The 24,079-nt window shown below is 42.5% G+C and overlaps 1 protein-coding gene across 1 annotated transcript in view; it reads left to right on the top strand.

Moving 5' to 3' along the window:
- Positions 1–18,683: 18,683 nt before the first annotated feature.
- The window catches only part of Hgsnat (Heparan-alpha-glucosaminide N-acetyltransferase), a 643,222-nt gene continuing 637,826 nt past the window's right edge, over positions 18,684–24,079 (top strand). Inside the window, exon 1 of the mRNA XM_068228844.1 lies at positions 18,684–18,785. The gene's annotated coding sequence lies outside the window, so the exon portion shown is untranslated. The remainder of the gene's footprint in view (positions 18,786–24,079) is intronic.

Below are 24,079 nucleotides of genomic sequence, written 5' to 3' on the forward strand. Positions count from 1 at the left end.
ATGATAATGTATGTATGTACCGGTATTTATCTTCTTCTTCTTAATCTATTTATCCTCCAGTGTTGGTTTTTCCCTCGGACTCAGCGAGGGATCCCACCTCTAAAGCCTCAAGGGCAGTGTCCTGGAGTTTCAGACTTTGGGTCGGGGGATACAACTGGGGAGAAGGACCAGTAACTCGCCCAGGCGGCCTCACCTGCTATGCTGAACAGGGGCCTTGTGGGGGATGGGAAGATTGGAAGGGAGAGGCAAGGAAGAGGGAAGGAAGCGGCCGTGGCCATAAGTTAGGTACCATCCCGGCATTCGCCTGGAGGAGAAGTGGGAAACCACGGAAAACCACTTCCAGGATGGCTGAGGTGGGAATCGAACCCACCTCTACTCAGTTGACCTCTCGAGGCTGAGTGGACCCCGTTCCAGCCCTCGTACCACTTTTCAAATTTCGTGGCAGAGCCGGGAATCGAACCCGGGCCTCCGGGGGTGGCAGCTAATCACACTAACCACTACACCACAGAGGCGGACATATATGTATTTATTATTATTATTATTATTATTATTATTATTATTATTATTATTATTATTATTATTATTATTATTATTATTATTATTTGCAATTTATATGTCTACAATTAAATTTTACCATTGCAATCCCTTTTACAGAATCAACCGTTAGTCTATTTCTCTCCTTTCTCCGAAAGCTTGGATATTTTTCTCGGAATTTATCCCTAAATGTGCATTTCATCTTCGACATGATGAGAAATCTTCCTAAACGAAACGAAACAAAGCACGATCAAAACGCATTGTTCAGCTATTAACAAATCTCAGCTTATAAAATAAGATACTGTTCTTTCAACTTACCTAAGAAGATGATTTATTGGGTGAGGAATATGTAATTTAATGAAGATGCAGCTGGATGAATACGGTACACTAGTTCGTTGGAGTCTAAACGTGTCCCACAAAAACATAAACTGTTAAGTGAAAACCGGAAGGAACGAGAACTATCGCAGCTATACCGCCGTGGTTAAAATATCAGTACATCCATTTTAAGCAATGTAGATCGATATTTTCGGTTTTTATTAGCATAATAGATCGATTTTAAGCGAATAACAAACGGTGTAGTCCGCCTCTGTGGTGTAGTGGTTAGTGTGATTAGCTGCCACCCCCGAGGCCTGGGTCCGATTCCCGGCTCTGCCACGAAATTTGAAAAGTGGTATGAGGGCTAGAACGGGGTCCACTCAGCCTCGGGAGGTCAACTGAGTAGAGGTGGGTTCGATTCCCACCTCAGCCATCCTGGAAGTGGTTTTCCACTTCTCCTCCAGGCAAATGCCGGGATGGTACCTAACTTAAGGCCACGGCCGCTTCCTTCCCTCTTCCTTGTCTATCCCTTCCAATCTTCCCATCCCCCACCAAGGCCCCTGTTCAGCATAGCAGGTGAGGCCGCCTGGGCGAGGTACTGGTCATTCTCCCTAGTTGGATCCCCCAACCCACGGTCTGAAGCTCCAGGACACTGCCCTTGAGGCGGTAGAGGTAGGATCCCTCGCTGAGTCCGAGGGGAAAACCAACCCTGGAGGGCAAACAGATTAAATAAGAAATAACCCTAGTGATATTTAATAAAAGAGCCTTGAGACCATAAAGCCGTAAATCTGACCTAAGCCTAACTGGTTTCTGACCGCAATTAGTGGAAGGAAAGAACGACGTTTCCGAAAGAGAACCGCTCAGTATGTCGGTAGTTATCGCCCTCATGAACCTGTGACTGTAGGGGTTCTGGTGCCAGGTGTCAGGCCTGTTCTATTATGTTAACAGATCAATCCGTTTCAATACCTTGGGTGTAATATAGTTAAATATTTACAATATCCGCGGATAACCATTTGCGTACGCGGGCGCGGATGAGGATAATATTTTGTATATCCACGCAGGGCTCTACCTATAGGACACCTGAATTCTAATTCTGAATACGGCACAAACACCTAGCCCCCGAACCAGAAGAATTAACCCTGCGAGGATTAGAATCCGGAACTCCTTCGATCAAAGGCCAGCATGCTAACCATTTCGCCATGGAGCTGGATAAAACTCATGTCCTCGTCTTGAGGTGGTACAGCTCTTTTCAGACACACCCCCAATAGATGTCAGCTGCATGTGCCATTTTAACCTTGCACCAGTCCTCTTGCTATTCTTAAATCTGTGGCAGTACCGGGAATCGTACCCGGGGCCTCCGATGACGGCAGCTAATAGCGCTAACAGCTAGGCTATAAAAACGGACGTTGCATAGTTAAACTTACTCTTAAATCAGTAATCGCCAGCAGAAATCATCGTATAGAAGAAACCGCCATCAGCAAATAAAAGCGATATATCTATTACAATTAAATATAAGTACGGCGTGATTATGCAGTTAAAATCATTTAGTATTTAACTAGGCCTATACACTAAGAAACTAATAAACAGTAAAGAGACTGCTAGACGGACGAATGTGCGCGGCAAGTCGGTGAATCATACCTCAGTGTCCATGATCTTGGCAAAAATTATTCCCCTGGTACCACTTCTCAGAGCATATGCAAAGTCCCCACTACTTGCTGTGGCGCTATGCAAACCAGTTAGCCGCGACGAGCGACATTTTGTGCGTATTTCCGCTAATAATTAACGAAAATAAAGTAAAGAATTAGCTGATAAGAAAACATTGCTTGTACAAAGTGCTTTTATAAAAAAAAAAAAAAAAAAATTCCTATATGCCTAGTTTCAGACGGCTAAAATGGAATCATTTTTCTCCACAAAGTGGGGGGGGGGGGCAACTGCCTCCCCTCGCCCCCTTTTGTCGCCGCTACTGCCCCTCAGGGTTGTTTTTTTTTCCTCGGACTGGGAAGGAGGAACGCCTCAAGGCCGGTGTCCTGCAGCGTGAGATTTTGAGTCGGGGATACAAGTGGGGAGGATGGCCAGTACCTCGCCCATGTGGCCTTACCTGCTATGCTGAACAGGGGCCTTGTGGAGGGATAGGAATATTGGAAGGGATAGACAAGGAAGAGGGAAGGAAGCGGCCGTGGCCTTACGTTAGGTACCATCCCGACATTTGCCTGGAGGAGAAGTTGGGAACCACGGAAAACCACTTCGAGGATGGCTAAGGTGGGAATCGAACCTCCCCTCTACTCAGATGACCTCCCGAGGCTGAGTGGACCCCGTTCCAGTCCTCGCACCACTTTTCAAATTTCGTGACAGAGCCACGAATCGAACCCGGGCCTCCGCGGATGGCAGCTAATCACACTAACCACTACACCAAAGAGGCGGAATGTATTAAAATTGATTATTTAAATTTAAAATAGTGCAACCTGTGTGCGATATTTAATAGTGTGTTCTTATTTATACATTGTCCGCCTTCGTAGCGTAACGGTTAGCACTATTAGCTACAGTCCTCGGAGGCCCGAGTTCGATTCCCGGTACTGTCAGAAATTTAAGAATGGCAGGAGGGCTGGTATATGGTTGAAATGGTACATGCAGCCCACCTCCTGTGCCTGCAAAGACTGCACTACCTCGGGATGAGGACACGAGTTTACTTGTCCGACTCGTTGGCTGAATGGTCAGCGTACTGGCCTTCGGTTCACAGGGTCCCGGGTTCGATTCCCGGCCGGTCGGGGATTTTAACCTTCATTGGTTAATTCCAATGGCCTGGGGGCTGGGTGTTTGTGGTGTCCCTAACGTCCCTGCAACTCACACACCACACATAACTACAATAACACGCAGTTACCTGCATATGGCAGATGCCGCCCACCCTCATCGGAAGGTCTGCCTTACAAGGGCTGCGCTCGGCTAGAAATAGTCACACAAAATTAAAATTAATACATTATACGTGGATTTCATTAATTTATAACTTGCATTTTTAGTTTTATGATTTTTTAAACATTTCATAAAATTCATTTATTTACAATTTTTAAAATATTTTTAATTTGCAAAGTTACCTAGCCATAATGCATTTTGGGGGTGGGGGAGGGTAATGTTGGTGAAATAGGGGCCACTTCACATATTTTGTCTCATTTACCATTTCACTGCATTCTTCAAGTCCGTATGTCACGAATTATTTTTTCAAATATTCTTTATATGAGGGCAACTCCTCTTCTTTCTTTTTTTTCGTAAGTTCCAAATGTCATCCTTTGACATTATGTTGTAAGCAATAATTTATTCGTAACAATTTTGAGATATAAGTGTAAATATGTTCACTAATACATACTTTTTTCTCCGAAAACCGTAAAAGTAATTAGTGGGACGTAAACCAAACAACTACATTTTTAAATGGGAAATATTATATTAAACCCTGGAGGCCCGGGTTCGATTTCCGGTTCTGCCACGAAATTTGAAAAGTGGTGCGAGGGCTGGAACGGGTCCACTCAGCCTCGGGAGGTCAACTGAGTAGAGGTGGGTTCGACTCCCACCTCAGCTATCCTCGAAGTGGTTTTCCGTGGTTTCCCACTTCTCCTCCAGGCAAATGCCGGGATGGTACCTAACTTAAGGCCACGGCCGCTTCCTTCCCTCTTCCTTGTCTATCCCTTCCCCCACAAGGCCCCTGTTCAGCATAGCAGGTGAAGCCGCCTACGCGAGTTACTGGTCATTCTCCCCAGTTGTATCCCCGATCCAGAATCTGAAGCTCCAGGATACTGCCTTTGAGGCGATAGAGGTGGGATCCCTCGCTGAGTCCGAGGGAAAACCAACCCTGGAGGGTAAGCAGATTAAGAAGGAGAAGAAGAAGAAATAATATTATATTATCTATGCATATGGAAGAAACTTCGGAAAGAAAAGGTTAATTGTATTTCATCAATCGTGTACGTAACTGTATGCATATTATTAGGCACCAGATTGTATTCTTTAAACTACGTTCCCATGAAACCTCTGGGTGTGTTGTGTAGGGCACCCCTCCCTTACCGATAATATATGACATAATATTGAGCCGTATCCTGACGGCCCATAAGAGACGCTCAAATTATTATTTGCCATATTATATAATTTTATTGAAATAAATTTCAGTCAGGCATGGTAAAAGTAGTAGATCGCAGGATAGCTGAGACCGGAAGTCCATGGAAACATAAAGTCGCTGGATATTGCGCGATGCTTCCTCGGGACCGTGAGAAAGGCTTAGCGTTACCAGAGGTTAGCACATCTCGGCACGTGTAGAAGACGTTGGCCAAGAGGAACATTCAGCCAATTAGAAAGCATGGGTGTGGCAAATATGGAGTCTCAATCGCGCGGAATTAATATCCCGGGTTGACCAACATGGACAATTGCATGAAGAAGATATCGCTATAAAGGAATCAGTTCTGTTAGTTGACGGATTTCCACAGGTCGGAAAGTGTAATATAATAAGGAATACGCTATAGAAATAATCTGAGTCAAATTTTTATATCGTCTGGAGTGTGTTTTATGGTGTGGTTTAATTAATATATAAGTCATTGTGAATGGCAAGCACACTGATTGGTTGCTCTTTTAAACATGCGGGAATCCCATAGCTACAACGGCGTTAGCCAAGCTTCTTCAGCCTCCCAAGCTTTGAGAGCATCACTCTGATTGTGGGAGCCGACATGGTGTGAACGTTGTTCGGTATTGCTCTGATACTGGTGCGTGAATGTTACCACCTGGATAGACATATAACAGTGTACGGTTTTACGACCGAGAAACTGTGCTTTTAGTCGTGAAGTTTACTGGATTAACTGGTGCAGTGCTAAATTGCCGATTTCATTATGGCGCAAAGTTTTACTCCAGATAAATAGACGGTAATAATAGCCGTAGGCTGGAAAGTGAAGAAGAAACGCTCAGCTGTATTGCATTGTCCTGTCGGTCGCGTTTCGCGAAGAACTTTCGAACCGAACCGCGAGTCGCTCTAAATAACTGTATATAGAAATCCTAATTGTTTAATTTCAAGTGTGTTTGTTTATCAGTATGTTGGCTTAGTTAACAGCTAACAAGGGTTTGTTCGGCACGTGCAGATCGAGCGGTGAAGGGACATTCACCTAAAGTCTTCTGTGTTGCAGTGTACAGGAACTTTCATCAAGAAGATGGCACCGCCCACAGAAGAAAGAAGATTGTTTCCATGTGTTAAAGCAGTGATCAACATGGAGTAAGACACCACCATGGCAAGGATTTGAGCCCTTGCCAATGTCCAGAGAGTCGTCCAAGATAAGACGCACGTTTTTAAATTGGCATGTTATATGAATAATGTTTAAATACTAGTGAAGTTTAGTGTAGGGATCTTTCTTTAACGTAAATTTTGCCTGACGGCATGTGTTTATTTTACAATTGTAATGCTGTAAACACGGATAAAAGAGGAATGCATAATTTCTATATTTTTATTTTATTTTACGATTAGTTAGATGGGATAATGAGGGAGTTGCTAGGATTTATTTTGTTGTGTCGTTATGCATGATAATTAGCTTAGTATTATTCCGATATTCTTGTATATCAGAGATAGGAGGATTAGATTGACAAGATCATCCACTTTCGAGTTAAACACTTGCTACGTTGAGAGTAAATTCAATTTAATTTTGGTCATTTAGAAAGTTAGTAACAGTTAGATTGCATGACGCATGTTATTTCAGGAGCTGACATGTGTGGAGCTGTATCGCAACGTTGAATGAGAAAGGAGTCTTCCAATGTAGGTTGGAAACTGTTTCGTACAATGATTGGTATGGGAATCGAACCTGGATTCATAATGGGAAAGGCTGATGAGATTGTAAGAAATATAAGAGGTTTTAATGCATGCGGATTTATGAAGTTGATTATGCAGGCCGATTGCATGCCTGATGAAGTGATAAGAATGATGTGCAGTGGATATGGCCCTGCAATTGTCTTCTGAACGAATGTTGAGCATCAGGCTTGACGGGAAATTGATGCCAGACCAGTGAGTCTGATGGGTGTGATAAATTATTGTAGCATACTAGTAAGAAGCACGATTGTATGTGAGTTTCCGTGCAGTTGAGGAAATATGAGATCGACTTACAGGTTTACTTATCGGCCGTGTTTACATAGACAGCGTGAATGAGATGTTATTTCCGTGACACAATCTTGTCGAACAGTAACCAAGCCTTTGTGCAGTATTGAGTTCTAACATTCCTTTTCAGCCCACAGTACAGCAGGAAATATGAGACGGATGAATGCGCTTTTGGGTGCGCAAATGCAGCAGAAGAATGCAATGTTGCCCATTGCTTTCCATATGTTTAATAAAGGATAATCAGGATGGTGTTTGTGCTATTTCGTGTTGTTTTGATATGTTGTCTTGTTGTTTAATGGAGAACAGCCCGAGTGCTGAGTAATATTGGTGGTCAGTCTAGTTCTCACTAGAACTTTTGGTGTACCGCGTTTCACGTCGAGTCAGTGTAGTATGTAAGATTTCCTTTTCTTTATCCAATGTATATATTTGAGATACTTTGCTTATTTGTGTTCATTGTAAATATAGCGTAGGGAAATGCCACTAGTATTTTTCATAATTCATATAATGTCCCATTGCGTCTTAATTTTCTTTTTATGTTAACTTTGTGACGATTCTACGAAATTAAAATTCGTATCAATGTGATACTTAACATCGTGTTACTCCATGCGAATCGAATACGTATTTGTATACGCATACGTATACTAGTATGAACATGAACTTTGGACAATCACGTGAAAAATATTTTTGAAGTTCACAAATATTTAATGTTGTGCTTGAACTTTCATTTTGCATTTAATTGTTTGATTAATTAACGTTTAATGTCCATTTCTTTTTCAATTTTTGAGATAATGTTATTATCGTTTTTATTATTTGATTTTCTTTTTATGTTAGTATTATTCGGGGTTATTTTGTGAATAAACTCATCCTACCCCATATTATTGCTTCTCATTCGAGTTATACCTCCATTTTCCTGTAATTTACTTATAATTAAGTGAGAAACTTCGACTTTTAGATTTGCCCATCGACAACCAACCCACTTCTCTGCCCAAACCTGAGTTAGTCGGATGTTTATACAGGAATGGAGGCATCGTCTTAGAGGGTTACTACCCCTAGGTACGGTACAATATAATACGGACATCGAGAGATTCGAGGCGTGGACCGCGACTAGGAAAGGCCTAAGACACAGCCCTGAACTGGAAATAACCCTTATCAGCAATGCACAACAGGGATGAGATTAATACTACTAGAAATAAAATTCAAGTAAAATTTAAATGAGGGTTTATTGATGTAATAAATTTCAAAGAAAAAGAAACTGAAGCCAGCAATTTAAAGTATAAAAAAGATACGAACAAGCGTTCATTTGGTTCAGTCGATGTACTAACGTAAATGCGTTAACACAGCATTTCTCAAAACAACAACCTTAATATTAAATTTACGACGTGCTCGCCGTCTCAATTGTAATCTCACTACATATTTAGCTAATTTGAATACAATCCACACGGATAAGTTTGGTCTTTCTTTCCACGAGATTAATTACATTGTTTACATACGCGTCCTTTAAACTCCATCATCATCTCAACAACAATAGCTATAGAAAGATAAGATCCCCAAGCATCATGGAGAAGAAACTCAGAGCAGATAAAATAATGGAAGACAGGTATCAGCATGGCACAGAGAGAAAACATCTCTGGACCAAGGAAACAAAATTGCAACCCAATTGGAATCACAGGCATGCTCATAGCCTGAATATAAGAAAGCAAACATGGCGGCCTGGTGGGCAAGCTAACGGCTAAGTCAGAGACCAAGGCAAAATAATTAACACCGTACCAAAACCAAACACAAGGTACGGAAACAAGATCAAAGGGAAAAATTTAAGCTGACCGATACGCCATCTTTTCACTCTCCTCACTCACCAACACACACGCACACTAACATTCAGACATTGCCGGTACCGGCAAACAATGCGAGTAGTAGCTCCCGTCAATAAGTTGAACACAAACTCATATTCTGTGACCCTCACGGTCACAAACAAAGGTCTGACATATGTCAAAGATAGCGTGCACGGCGCAGACAATTAGCAGTAGAATAATAGTGATCCAGTGGTTACGCATAAACCCATCAGCTTACGCACTCCGTACGACACGAATGGATCTCCGCGTCGACACGCAGGGCATACATTCATTTGTTGGCAAAATACATTAGAATGCAGCACGCATAAATAGAATTGAACAGAGACCCAGTTACCAACATCACACAATCACAATAACAGCAAAAAACACGCGGCCCATTCACGCCGCAGAGCAAAAAGGTGCATATCAATCAGCTTTAATTGAATGCGGAGAATATCACTACAGAACCGTGGAAAAATATATTAAAACAAGGATCACAGTACCTGCAATATTAGCTGTCAAAATAAAAAGAAGGATGGCAGTATAGGCTGAGTTTAAATCTAATAAATACCCATCTATAGCTCAGAAAAGCCACTCCGATCAGTGTGGAGTCCATATTATATTCCTCTCTCATAACCACAACAAACATTCGAGTCAAAGAGATAAAGATACAGTCTCGCCGGAAAAAATGACCTTCCGCGTTCACAACTGAGGGTGCTGCCCTCTCTAGTACAACCTTGGAAATAGTTAAGTCAATCAATGATAAGCCACAATAATAGAAAGGTGAATTTATGAAACAGCCATTCAAACATGGCTCAGTTGTAATGCTAGAATAAGTAACTTGTGATATCACCATCGAACTATAACTATTAACAAGTTAAGTGACAGTCAGAACGGTACTATGCTGAAACTTGTGATGTCCGAATACAATTTTAGACTAACTATATCGCTCCGTTCCTCCATTTATTTACTGAAAGTTGACCTTTTAAGTGGAGATAACAAAAATAACTAAAATGTGCATGCGAGAAAATAAAAGCCCCATATCTGTTGTGTTTCTCCAATTTCTGTGGCTCTGAATCTGTACCCTTTGTGAGTATTTATTTTCGTACTTCTGAGTTAGGGATTGGATTTTGTTTATCGACTGACTCAGGTAACGGTTTTAAAACTGAATTAGTTTTAAGAAAAGGATGAACTTTTTACTGACCACCACGAACTGTTTAAAAATAATTATCTTTTATTGATAAGTATGATGGGTGACAACTACTAAGAACGAAATTTTGTGGGACTCGGAAACATTTGAGACTTAAAATGAAATGTGTCAACAAAAAGGTATGGGTTATTTGAATTCTTTGCTATAAAGTTTAGAAAATTATCTTTAAAATGTTTATTTCAGGCGCTTAAGTATATTTGACAGTCCGGTTTTCAGGATGAAGTCAGCGTACTGGCGTAGGGCCCGGGGTTCGATTATAATCACGTTTAATTCATTCTTCTAGCCTGGAGACTGGTTGTTTGTCACTGTCCTAATACCACCCCGGCATTTGCCTCTGGAAGTGGGAAACCTCATCTAGGGGTGAAAAACACTCCAGGTTGGCCAGTGAGGTTAGCATTGCCCTCGAACGTCATAACCTCACATAGGGGTCAAAAGCACCCCAGATCATTCCCTGACCAGTTAGACTACTCCAATGGAGTTTGTGAAGTTAGGCTTGGTCTCGTACGCAAGGTTATGACGTTATTCAGCGTTTTAACCTCACCGAGAGTTCGTTGAACCTGGGTAAGAACCCTCATAGGAACACTACTAGATGTTTTTGCTAGTTGCTTTACGTCGCACCGACACAGATACGTCTTATGGCGGCGGTGGGACAGGAAATGGTAAGGAGTGGGAAGGACGCGGCCGTGGCCTTAATTAAGGTACAGCCCCAGCATTTGCCTGGTGTAAAATGGGGAAACCACGGAAAACCATTTTGAGAGCTGCCGGGAGTGGGGTTCGAACCTACTTTTTTCCCGAATACTGGATACTGGCCGCACTTAAGCGACTGCAGCTATAGAGCTCGGTACACTACTAGATCAATGATTCAGAATCCTGATAGCTACACTACTCAAAAAGCGAGGGAAAAATGCTGAAGCAGCACCCATTGTTTTAGAACATACTTTGGTGTACTACTCCTCTCTACTCAGTTGACCTCACGAGGCTGAGTGGACCCCGTTCCAGCCCTCGTACCACTTTTCAAATTTCATGGAAGAGCTGGGAATAGAACCCGGGCCTCTGGGGCTGGCTGCTAACCACTACACCACAGATGGTGAGTTGACTTATTTTAAGTTTCCTTTTAAAGATACTAAAATGCGTATTTTAATTTTTGATTCACGAAGGGTACATTCTCAACAACAACCTTTAATGTTTCAGTATAAAATGATCCCTACGATACTCATCGTCATCATCATCGTCATCATCATCATCATCATCATCAGTGTCTAAAGGCAATGCAACCATTCTTTTCTGTCCTCAGCTCCTCGTTTCATTTCATAATAAGAACCTTGATAAAGACTCTGTGCCCATTCTTGAAAGAATATTTTCCTGGGTCGTCCTTGATCTTCTTCCCAGTGATTTTTCCTTTTTTCAATCACTACTGATCTGCATTTAGGGCAGTCGCCCAGGTGGCAGATTCCCTATCTATTGTTTCCCTAGCCTTTTCTTAAATGATTGCAAAGAAATTGGAAACTGATTGATCATCTCCCTTGGTAAGTTATTCCAATCCCTAACTCCCCTTCCTATAAACGAATATTTGCCCCAATTTGTCCTCTTGAATTCCAACTTTATCTTCATATTGTGATCTTTCCTACTTTTAAAGACACCACCCAAACTTATTCGTCTACTGATGTCCTCCCACGCCATCTCTCCACTGACAGCTCGGAACATACCACTTAGTCGAGCAGCTCGTCTCCTTTCTCCCAAGTCTTCCCAGCCCAAACCTTGCAACATTTTTGAAAGGCTACTCTTTTGTCGGAAATCGCCCAGAACAAACCGAGCTGCTTTTCTTTGATTTTTTCCACTTCCTGAATCAAGTAATCCTGGTGAGGGTCCCATACACTGAAACCATACTCTAGTTGGGGTCTCACCAGAGACAAAAATTTTCTCTCCTTTACATCCTTACTACAACCCCTAAATACCCTCATAACCATTTGCAGAGAGATGTACCTTTCTTAACAATCATATTTATGTGATTACCCCAATGAAGATCTTTCCTTATATTAATACCTAGGTATTTACAATGATCCCCAAAGGGAACCTTCACCCCATCAACTCAGTAATTAAAACTGAGAGGACTTTTCCTATTTGTGAAACTCACGACCTGACTTTTATCCCCGTTTATCATCATACCATTGTCTACTGTCCATCTGACAACATTATCGAGGTCATTTTGCAGTTGCTCACAATCTTGTTAACTTATTTATTACTCTGTACAGAATAACATCATCTGCGAAAAGCCTTATCTCTGATTCCACTTCTTTACAATATCATTGATATATATAAGAAAACATAAAGGTCCAATAATACTGCCTTGCGGAATTCCCCTCTTAATTATTACAGGGACAGATAAAGCTTCACTTACTCTAATTCTCTGAGTTTTGTTTTCTAGAAATATAGCCACCCATTCAGTCACTTTTTTGTCAAGTCCAATGCACTCATTTTTGCCAGTAATCTCCCATGATCTACCCTATCAAATGCCTTAGACAGGTCAATCGCGATACAGCCCAATTGACCTCCTGAATCCAGGATATCTGCTATAACGTGCTGGAATCCTACAAGTTGGGCTTCAGTGGAATGACCTTTCCTAAACCCAAACTGCCTTCTATCAAACCAGTTATTAATTTCAAAAACATGTCCTATATAGTCGGAAAGAATGCTTTCCCAAAGCTTACATATAATGCATGTCAAACTGACTGGCCTGTACTTTTCAGCTTTACGTCTATCTCCCTTTCCTTTATATACAGGGGCTACTATAGCGACTCTAGATTCATTTGGTAAAGTTCCCTCATGCAAACAATAATCAAACAAGTATTTCAGATATGGTACTATATCCCAACCCATTGTCTTTAGTACATCTCCCGAAACCTCATCAATTCCAGCTGCTTTTCTAGTTTTCAACTTTTGTATCTTACTGTAAATGTCATTGCTGTCATAGGTAAATTTTAATACTTCTTTAGTATTAGTCACCTCCTCTATCTGGATATTATCCTTGTAACCAACAATCTTTACATACTGCTGACTGAATACTTCTGCCTTTTGAAGATCCTCACATACACACTCCCCTTGTTCATTAATGATTCCTGGAATGTCCTTCTTGGAACCTGTTTCTGCCATAAAGTACCTATACATACTCTTCCATTTTTCGTTTACTCACAACTAATATCTTCCTTCCAGCAGATTGGTAAGAAATGTGTTATGTCGCAAGATATGGCCAGTGAATTTAGCTCTTCTTCTTTGTATCGTTCCCTTGAATTTCTTTCAGAACGCTTTTGTTTGTTTTCTTTCCAATCCATTTAACCCATAGCATTGGTCTCCAGACCCACATCTCAAACGCTTCCAGTCGTTTCCAATCCTGATCTGTAATTGTCCAAGATTCACAGCCATACAATAGCACACTCCACATGAAAAGCAAAGCAAAGTCACCTCCGTACAGGCCATGAAGGCCCTTGGAGGGGTGGAAGGTAAAGGCTCCCACCATTGTTAACCTCGGCACTTGATGCTGAGTGAACCTCAGGGCCATATGCACCTCCGGAAGTGGAAATCTCGTTTCTTAAATTTTACGACTTCCTGACGGGGATTCGAACCCACGTCCTTCCGGGCGAACCGAGCACGCCTTTACCGCCTCGGCCAGGCAGCCCCTACACCCCACATGAAGGGAATCACAAATTCCTTCCTAATAAATTTGCACTGATTAGAAGATTTATCTTATTACTAAATGCCTGTTTGACAAGTGCTATTCACCTTTTGATCTCTTTGCTGCAGCTGTTGTAATAGGTGATCAGGCTTCCTGGATACGGGAAACTGGTGACTTGTTCCAATATCTTGTCAGTAAGTTCGATGCTGGTGTGAATTCTTTCAGGATCTTTACTCACAACTAATATCTTGGTCTTCTTGACATTAATGTTTAAGCGTGAATCTTACAATGCTGATGACAATACATTCAGCATCTTTGACAACTCTTTCTCGGAGTCTGCTACAATGGCTATGTCACCTGCAAATAGAATGCATTGGATATGGTGCCAAATTAAGGTCTGCACACACCAACGCGGGATGCGGGAGCGGGAGCGGGAGCGGGAACGGTCCCGTCAACTGTTATGAGTACAGCGGGATATGGATCCATTCACACCGGTGCGTCACTCTCCCGCCTACATGGCGGGATTGCTGCGAACCATTTTTAGTTCGCTGCATGCAGCGTTTTCCCGCGTCCCGCATTCATTCTGGCAGTAGCAATGGCGACTGAACTGTTGATAGAGTGCCCTGAAGATGATTTTCCGTGGTTTCCTATTTTCACACCAGGGAAATGCTGGGGCTGTACCTTAATTAAGGCCACGACCGCTTCCTTCCAACTCCTAGGCCTTTCCTATCCCATCGTCGCCATAAGACCTATGTGTGTCGGTGCGACGTAAAGCCACTAGCCAAAATCAAAAAAAGAAACACCCAATGCTTTACGACATGAGTAATATAAATAAGAAAGGTATGTTGTGGGACGAAATGGGAAAGGAACTGCGTATACCTGGTAAGTATCAATTCTTTAATTATCACTGTTGCTTATGACTGTTTTTGCACACATTTCTCCGTTCGTAAACTTCCAGATACATGTAATATGTATACTAAAACTATCTATACACTGTTGTTATGCATGTCAAAGAACTCTAAAAATTTCTTACGATCAGCGAAGGCTACAGCGGATGCTCGTCGTGCATCATTGTCAACATTTTCAAAGGCTCCAAGTCCTAATTCCGGTGGATCTAAATCTTCTTAATATGCTGAATTTTCTGTCAGGAAATTGTGATGAATGCACGTTGTTCTAATGATTAGCTTAGCTGTATCCACATGAACTTCCATCGGTCTGTAATAAATTCTCCATTTCTGTGCTAATATGCCGAAGGCATTTTCTATGACCCTTCTTGCTCTACTCAGTGGATGATTGTAATTTTCTTAGCGCTTGTCTCCTTTTGCTTGTCTATATGAAAACGGTCTCATTAAGTAACTTTTCAGAGGAAACGCTTCGTCGCCGATTATGACATCAGGCGCAGGCACGTTCTGTCCAGGAAGATGTTTGTCTTTCGAAACACCAAGAGCGCCCGCTTCTAACCGTTGTCCCGTTACAGAGTTCCGGAAAATACCACCATCACTGTTTTTTCCGTAACCTTCGATATCCATGCATAGGAACTTGTAATCTTGACCAGCAATTGATAAAAGTACAATAGAGAATTTCTTCAGGTAACAAAAATAATTTGATCCATTCTTCCTCGGACATTTTATAGTAACGTGCTTCCCATCGACACTGCCAATACAGTTTGGGAATGGCTATATTCTGTTATATGCTTGAGCTGATTCTATCCATATTTCGGTAGATGGTTCTGGCATGTATATTCCTTGCATTCTGTCACAAAGAGCTTGGCAAAAATTTCGCACAATAGCACCAAATGTGAACCCGACCCGGAAACGGTAACCAACTGTAGAATAGGAATCTCCAGTAGCTAGAAATCTGAAACAAAATTACACCGAGTGGAGTGGAATCTCGCAAATCCGAGTGGCATTTGAATTTTTATTCTCGTAAATTTGAAATAATTCGTCTAAAGCATTTCATTCACTGCGTATTTCCACCATGTCATCGTACTGTGGGTCCCCTCTACTGAGACCAAGTCTGGCTATTAAAGCAGTCTTATTGCTGGGCAACACAGGGGCACGTCCAGATGATCATGAACTAGTATGTGATGGAATTCGTGCTTTTTGCCCCCTAACGTAACACGTTTGATACAACCTATGGATGAGGCCGTTTTGGAATGTCTAAAAAGAAAGTATCGGCACAGCCTGCTACATTCACTCCTGGAAGCAACAGAACGTGAGGAAACCATCACGAACTTCTTCAAAGAGATAGCCATGAAGGACGTAATGTACATGCACGAACTTCGCAGCGACCGCGGTTTGTAGGTTTCGCTCTCTCTCCCGCTTCCCGCGTCCCGCGTTGGTGTGTGCAGACCTTTACGTTAATTCCTTTGGTATTTTCCTTAAAGTTATTTCTGGCTTCTTCAATGAATACATTGGAAAGGTATGATGAGAGAGATCAGCCCTGCGTTACACCTTTCCTGATTTTTGCTGTCTGGATACTTCCTCCGATATTTACTATCGTGGTCTGTCCTTCATAGAGCCGCAGTGTCAGTCTACGATACTATAAATGTAAAATATGAATTAGGCGATTAAGCCAACATGCCTCTTCCGAATTAATCATCATACAGCTTTGAGCGTTTCCTCTTCTCCTTCGTCTCAAGTCCCATTGTAGAATTATTCTGCTTGCAGTACTGCCTCATCCACAAAAGGATATAACAATGCACTATTATTGCAACCATATCTTCTTTGTGCTGGGCGCGAAGAAAAGAGGACTGATGATTTTCAATAAGATCGAACAAGGTGTCTTCGAAAACGGGTGGGGAAGTTACGTTTTGTGCCAAATAATGTCCAACAGTTGATAATTTGCATAAATGAATATATGGGTGTACTTCTTTTCCTCTTGTTTTATAATTTACCAAATCTGCTACAGAAAAATAAGAAATAGAGTTTACTTGTGTAGCCATTAAAGCACCTTTTCATAGTAAGCATGTGAAGAATTTTGAAAAGTGTCTGACTGCAAATCCTTATAATTCTACAACTTCAGCCGTGCCATAGTCATTTTCTATCACGTCGTCGCATTCCCATGGTTCTCCATTGATTAAACTGTAGAGTTAGTTCCTAAGATCAGCATCAGCGGTATTGTCTTTGTAAGTGAAAGTGTTTTGAAATCTTCCATTGTTATATGTGGTTTTTCTTTAGTTTCTAAATTTAGGTGATTTTAGTAGAGTGTACACAGAAAGCATTTTATATCACTGAAAATATATTGGCATTTTTGGATGATCATCGTGTACACTGACAGCTCTAATAATCCCAATAGACTTCTATAATGAATCTTGGTTACATTTTGCCGAAAGTACATAACCAAAATCACAAGAGTGAAGCAAATATTTTACCAGAACGATTGTTGACATTAGTGTTATTCTTAATCCCTGTGCAGTGCTTCGCGTCAAAACAGTATCTTCATATATTCTGCCCATAGGGAGTTCATTTTACAAATAATTAAGCCATGCTATTCCTTTCTCTAAAGTATCAAAATCTGGGCTGTTTATTCTTATCCTTTCTGCTGGAAATTTTCTAGTTAATGCATCACATAAATTATTCATCATTAAAGAAAATTCAGTTGTTCCATCAGTTTCTTCCAACTCCTTAATATTTTTCTTCTGGGATAATATTTGAGTCCGCTAGCGGCTGCGTTACTGAACACAATGAGTTTCTCTCATCGGTTGGCCTCCCGTTTACTCATTTCATTTTATTTCCAGGCGAATAAGGAAACATTTGCGAAGAAGTTAGATGACGAAGATGTTGACTATCGTTCGCAAACAGATGGCTGCCATTTATGTCCTATTAGAAATAAGATGGTCAGTAGCGGCGACTAAGGGGGAGGGCGATGGGGGCAATCGCTCCCCACCTCGTACTTTGTGGAGATTTTTTTCATTTTAACCACCTAAATCTGGGAATTATAAAACAGAAACAACGTATACAAAACCTGTTGTCTTATCACCTCATTCTTTAATTTCTTTTGAATATTAAAAAGTTACTTAGCTGAAATACGCGCTAAATGTCATTCGACGCAGGTAACAGATTTGTACAGCACCACAGCAAGTAGAGGAGACTCGCGCAGCAGCATGTGGTCATCCTCCCCAGTTGTATCCCCCGACCCAGAGTCTGAAGCTCCAGTACACTGCCCTTGAGACGGTAGAGGTGGGATCCCTCGCTGAGTTCGAGAGAGGAACCGACTCTGTAGGGTAAACGAACTAAGAACGAAAAGAAATAATAATTAATAATAATAATAATAATACCGAGCTCAGTAGCTCCAGTCACTTAAGTGCGGCCAGTATCCATTATCGGGAGATAGTGGGTTCGAACCCCACTGTCGGCAGCACTGAAAATGTTTTTCCGTAGTTTCCCATCTTCACACCAGGCAAATGCTGGGGCTGTACCTTAATTGAAGCCACGGCCCCTTCCTTCTCGCGTCTAGCCCTCTCCTATCCCAGTGTCGCCATGTCGGAGCGAAGTAAAAGCAAATTGTAAATAATTGTCTAGTAGTTACCAATAAAAGTACACAATAAAAATGATGACAATAATAATAATAATAATAATAATAATAATAATAATAATAATAATAATAATAATAATAATAATAATTGAGCCATGAATTTGATTACCCCTCTCAATTTATTCTATTTATTATGTCTATTTTAATGTTTACTGATTATTTTATGCATAAGTATGGTATTTTGTCCCCTTGTGTAATGCCCTCGGGCAAAATGAAATTATGTTCCTAAACTATGGCCCTAGGGTAAAGGAGCTTTCCGCCCTAGGAGCGATCTGCCCTATGCTTTCTCCCCTTGCTTCCCTCCCTTACCCCTGCGGATGCGCCGTGCTCTCTTTACGCCGCCTGCGCGAGTCGCCTTGCGCGATTGCCTCGCTTGGCGAGGTCGGGCGGACTCGCTGTGAGCAGCTGTTCACTTCGTGCCTAGGTAGCTGTCAAAGTCTTGGGAAGGTAGTTTGCGCTGGTTCCCGGTGGCGAGTGGACGTGATTATCGGTGCTAGCGTATTAATCGGTATAGTGTGCGAGTAGGTTCGGTGTTGGTAAGGTGTTCAAGTTTCTTCGCTTCCTTGGGAGTGGTGTGGGAGTCTTGTGAGTAACTATATGTATTAATTTCTCAACTCCCTCCGAACCTCATGGCGGAGTCGAGTGGGGGACAGCGTATGGAGGAGGAGTCAATTGAGGTAGATAGTCGTGAGTTCTCTTTGGATAACACCCTCGTGTTAAATGACCCACCCCCACCTGATAGTAACCGTGCTCCCTCTCCTACAGTTGATGTGTATTCTCTGAAACCTGACACACAGACATATGATGAGACACATACGGGACCCTACGTAGTATTTGTGGAGGCCATTGCTGACGGTAAGAAATTGGGCAGCATCCATCCCATGGCTTTGGGAAAAATTTTTTATGATCGTAAATTTGAGGGTGTTACTCAAATTGCTCGGCGAGGTCGCCATAGGATCCAAATTGAGTTTAATTCACGAACAAAAGCTAACGATTTTCTCACCAACCCTATTTTAAAGGAAAAAACCTTAAAGCGTTTATTCCTTCTGCGTCAATCTATAAGATAGGCGTTATTCGGGGGGTTGATAAAGATTTATCGGTCGAGGAACTTTGTAAGGTTGCTGAATCAACTGCCCCATTAGTCGAAGCACAGCGAATGAACCGACGCTCCTTTCAGGATGGCCGCGTCAGTTACATTCCAACTGGTACCATTAGACTCACGTTTCGCAGCCAGACTCTCCCTGCTTTCATTTCCATCTACCGGGTTCGTACCCAGGTCGAACCATTTGTTTTCCAGCCGACGATTTGCCGGCGATGCCAACGATACGGCCACACCAGAAAAAACTGTAGGGCTCAACACCCTCGATGCTCTAATTGCGCACATGAACATGAAACTACAGAATGTAAGAATTCTACCCGACGTTGTCTCAATTGTTCAGGAGAACATTCCGTAGGTTCCCTTCAATGCCCAGAACAAAAACGGCAACAGGAACTGAAAAAACAGCAGGCGTTGGCCGTCCCTCAGTTATCCTCAGAGTCCTTTTTTACTCCGACAGCCAATAGATTCAACCCCCTTTTGACCTTACACAACTTTCCTCCGCTTCCGAGCACTTCGTCGTTTCCTCAACCCTAGCCGCCGAGAAAGCGAAAATTTACGGCGGTTGTTTCATCGCCTCCACCTAGTCCGGATCGTTCGCCAGGTTACGATGTCAAGGGATATCGTGCTCTTCTCAAACAGCCTCCCTCTGTCACCACTGCTATACATCCTATACCTTCCATATCGGGGACGAACCTCCCGGCCACTTCCAGGCATGTAGATTCTACTGTATACTCAAAGCAAGACAGTTCCCGGGCCTCGAACCCGGTATCGGCTACCATTACAGCTATTTCAAACAAACTCTCTGCCTATGCCCGGGCGGCTGAAAACGATGCTAAATGGTCTAAAATGCTCCTCACCATGCAAGAGGAAGTTCAGTCACTACTCCATTCATTAGTATCATTTATATCGTTACATGATCATTCTTCAGTGGAATGCACGGAGCGTAGTTCACAAGAGACATGAAGTATTCTTACTCATTGATTCTTACAAACCTCATATCCTTTTCCTTAGTGAAACTTGGTTGGCTCCGGCCAAACATTTTCATATACCCCATTATACTGTTATTCGTCATGACAATTATGGTTTTGACGGGGCGTGTGTTTTGGTCCATAACAGCCTATCATACTCGTCGGTATCATTAACGTATAAAATACCTGGTACACAGGCGGTCGCCATTGTGATCAACAACATCCATTTTATTTCCATCTATTGCCCCCCGAGAATTCAAGGCACTTATGCTGATTGGGCGACTTTTTTCTCACACCTGCCGCACCCCTTTCTTCTGGGGGGCGATTTAAACGGGCACCATCGGAGTTGGGGATGTGACGTTTCGTGCCCTAAGGGCAATAAAATAGCTAAATTAGCGGCATCACATCATTTACGGATTTTGAATGATGGGTCACCTACTCGCGTTACGCCCCCTTCTACAAATAAAAGTGCTGTGGATTTAACTATCTGTTCGTGTAATCTGGCGCACCGTGTGGAATGGGAGGTCGTCAAGGACACCCATTCCAGTGACCATTTCCCTATCTTTATTGGGTTGGCTGACGGTCTCCCCGCCGCTCAACCCCCGGTTAAAGTAAGCAGACGAATGCGCAACTTCAATTCTTCTCAGTTTCAACATTTTTTAGCCCACAAGTTTGCAGCCTTAGGAGATCAACCGGTGTCCTACAGTTCCTTCACAGCTATTATCACTGAATATCTCGATCTCTACCATCCACTACAACCATATTTCCCACCTAAATCTATCGTTTATGCCCGCTGGTGGGACGCAGAATGCACCGCCTTAATATCACGCCGGAAAGCAGCATTGCGCTCTTTTCGACGTTTGGGTACGTTCCAATCTTATTTACATTATAAAGTCATAGTAGCACAATCGAAAAAGGTTTTTAATGATAAACGCCGCCGAGCTTGGAAAACATTCATTGCCTCGTTAAATAGGCAGACACCGTCCAAACATATATGGAGAGCAATCGCTGGTCTATCGAACCGCCTCCTTAATCCACCGTCTACTATACATTTCAATATGGATGCTTTGATAAACTTTTTTCATCACCTCACGCCGGATTCGGTAGACCCTCCGTATGGTTTCGTTATCCCTCCTAGTTCCAATACCTTTTCGTCTCTCATGAGCCCAATTGACATAGACGAATTAAATCTGGTTATCAATACTTCCAACAATTCGACACCTGGACGGGATGCGATTTCGTATTCCGTATTAAAGCAACTCCCCCTTCTAGCTAGGCAACATTTACTTCACATTTTCAATCATTGCCTTGAGACGGCTCGAACCCCTTCCACATGGAATGACTTTTATCTAGTACCCCTGTTGAAACCAGGTAAAAATCCTCTCCTCACTGATAGTTACCGGGGTATCTACCTGGGCCAATGCCTTAGGAAACTTTTCCAAAAAATTCTTCTGGAACGCCTCAAATGGTCTCTCGATTTTTATAACCTGTTACCAAAATATCAATTTGCCTTCCTCCTGGGTCGTTCTGCCTCTGATGCCATTCATCTTTTGGTTACAGATATCAGTTTAGCACGCTGTCGGAAGGAACCTTTGTTGGCAATTTTCTTTGACCTACGGGGAGCATATGATCATGTTGACCTAAAAATTTTACTCCAAAAATTGCTAAATTATAATTTTCCGCCGCTCTTTATTAATCTCCTTTTGAATATGCTAAGGCACAGATCACTTCAACTCAAACACTTCCCACAAATCTCAGCACGTCTGACCTCTACGGGGCTCCCTCAGGGGGATATCCTAAGTCCTATTCTCTTCTCAATTTATTCGATGTCCCTCGAGAACATTATTACACGCAGAGCACGTATGATCCACAACTTGACGAGGTTTATAAGTCATTACATCTGACGTTACTGGATTTTGGAAAGTGGCTCCATGATCATAACTTAGAGGTATCTTTTGCCAAATGTCGTGCGATGATTTTCTCTTGGGCTCGGCGTACAGATCCCCCGCCTATTCGCTTCCAAGGGTTTTCGATCCCGATAGTCCAGTCTACTAAATATCTTGGTATTTACCTTGACCGGAAATTACTATGGCACTCTCACATCAAATACCTGGTGGATAAGTCCTTTCCAAAAAAATCACTCTTTGTTGCCCTACGACATAGATCTTGGGGATCCGATCCTAGTACGATGCTTCTGTTATATCGTAACATTCTTCGATCGTCTTTGGATTATGGCTCGGGGTTTATCGACACGGCGGCCAAGACCAAACTCAATCACTTGGATTCACTGCAAGTACAGTTTGTTAAACTTTGTCTTGGGGCTCTACCATCTTCCCCCAACAATGCCACCCTGGTTGAAGCTGCGGAATTCCCCTTAAATCTGCGGCGAAAATTGCTAGCAACCAAGTTTCTTCTACGGACTTTATCTCTAAACTCTCATCCCTAAATTATCTTTGCTCGTTCGCTATTATCAAGATATGGGTACTCCGTTACACAGATTCCCCGCGCTGGCTTGGGCTTATTGGAAATTTAGCTATCTTCGCAACTCTATTCTGCGTAACCCGTCCACAGCTAACTACATCTTTCCCTTTCAGGCAAACTACTATGTCCCTGACATGATACTCCCCACGTCAGGGAGGTCCCATCTTTTGGCCCGGCCCGGACACAAAGTGCTCGGAAATATGTCCATCACATTTTGGCACAGGATGTTCACACATTAGCACCAGTCTTCTATACGGATGGGTCCAAAATTTGTACCCCCCCCCAGGTGTGGGGGCGGCCTTTTTCTCCCCAGATCTTGTTCTAGGTAAACAATTCTCCCTCCCGTCGGAGACTTCTATCTTTACGGCTGAAGCTTTCGCCATCCGTCAAGCCCTCTTATACGTTAAGTACTCCCGCCTCGAAACTGCCACTATTGCTTCTGATTCCTTGAGTGTACTTCAGGCTTTACACAATCCCAATTACCGCTCTCATTGGTACATTCAGAATCTCAGAAAAAATTTGTTTCGATCTTCATCAACGAGGTAAACAGATTAAATTTATCTGGGTTCCGGGTCATTCCCATATCACTGGTAATGAACAGGCTGATCGTTTAGCTCAGGCTGCTGCGCATGGTCAGGGTGTGGCGTTTTATTTGATGTTGCCCTACATGGAATTTTGGAGCGGTTGTTGCGAGACTCTACGACAGATTTGGCAGACTGAGTGGAGTAACCCCGCGTGTCGAAAAGGACGGCACTTATTCACAATTCTCCCGAATGTCCCACGTTCTCCGTGGTTTACAAAACATCCTTATACTCGACGTCATATTACGAATCTTGTCCGTTTGCGGCTTAACCACATGTGCACGCCGGACCAATTATTTCGGATGAAGTTGGTCGCGTCTAACCTCTGTCAGTGTCGAACGTCGATTGCTACCATTAATCATCTATTTTTTCAATGTCCGTTACTCGAATTTCCTTTATGACACTAATTGTTTACTGTAGGTTCGGTGGTGTTGTTTTTCCTTTTCCCCTTATGTGTCGACCTGGTCTTGTTTGTGATTGGTAGAAGTCGCCAAGTATCGGTCACTCTGGCGTGAAGTCTAGTACCTTGTGTCCTTGTGCTTTTCCTGTGTGGTAGATATGTAGTTGAATTCCTTATTCCCTGTTTTACATTTTACATATTCTTTTTCATCTTCTCCATCTTTTGGGTTTGTTTAGAGGATGCGTGGCTGGGTATACCGCTCCCAAGCGAAGCCCATTAAATTATACGATCAAGACAAGACAAGACACTTCGTGCCTAGCTCTCTTTCTATCTCGAGCACCGCACGGCTC

This window comes from Anabrus simplex, chromosome 8, assembly GCF_040414725.1.
Source record: "Anabrus simplex isolate iqAnaSimp1 chromosome 8, ASM4041472v1, whole genome shotgun sequence".
NCBI lineage: Eukaryota > Metazoa > Arthropoda > Insecta > Orthoptera > Tettigoniidae > Anabrus > Anabrus simplex.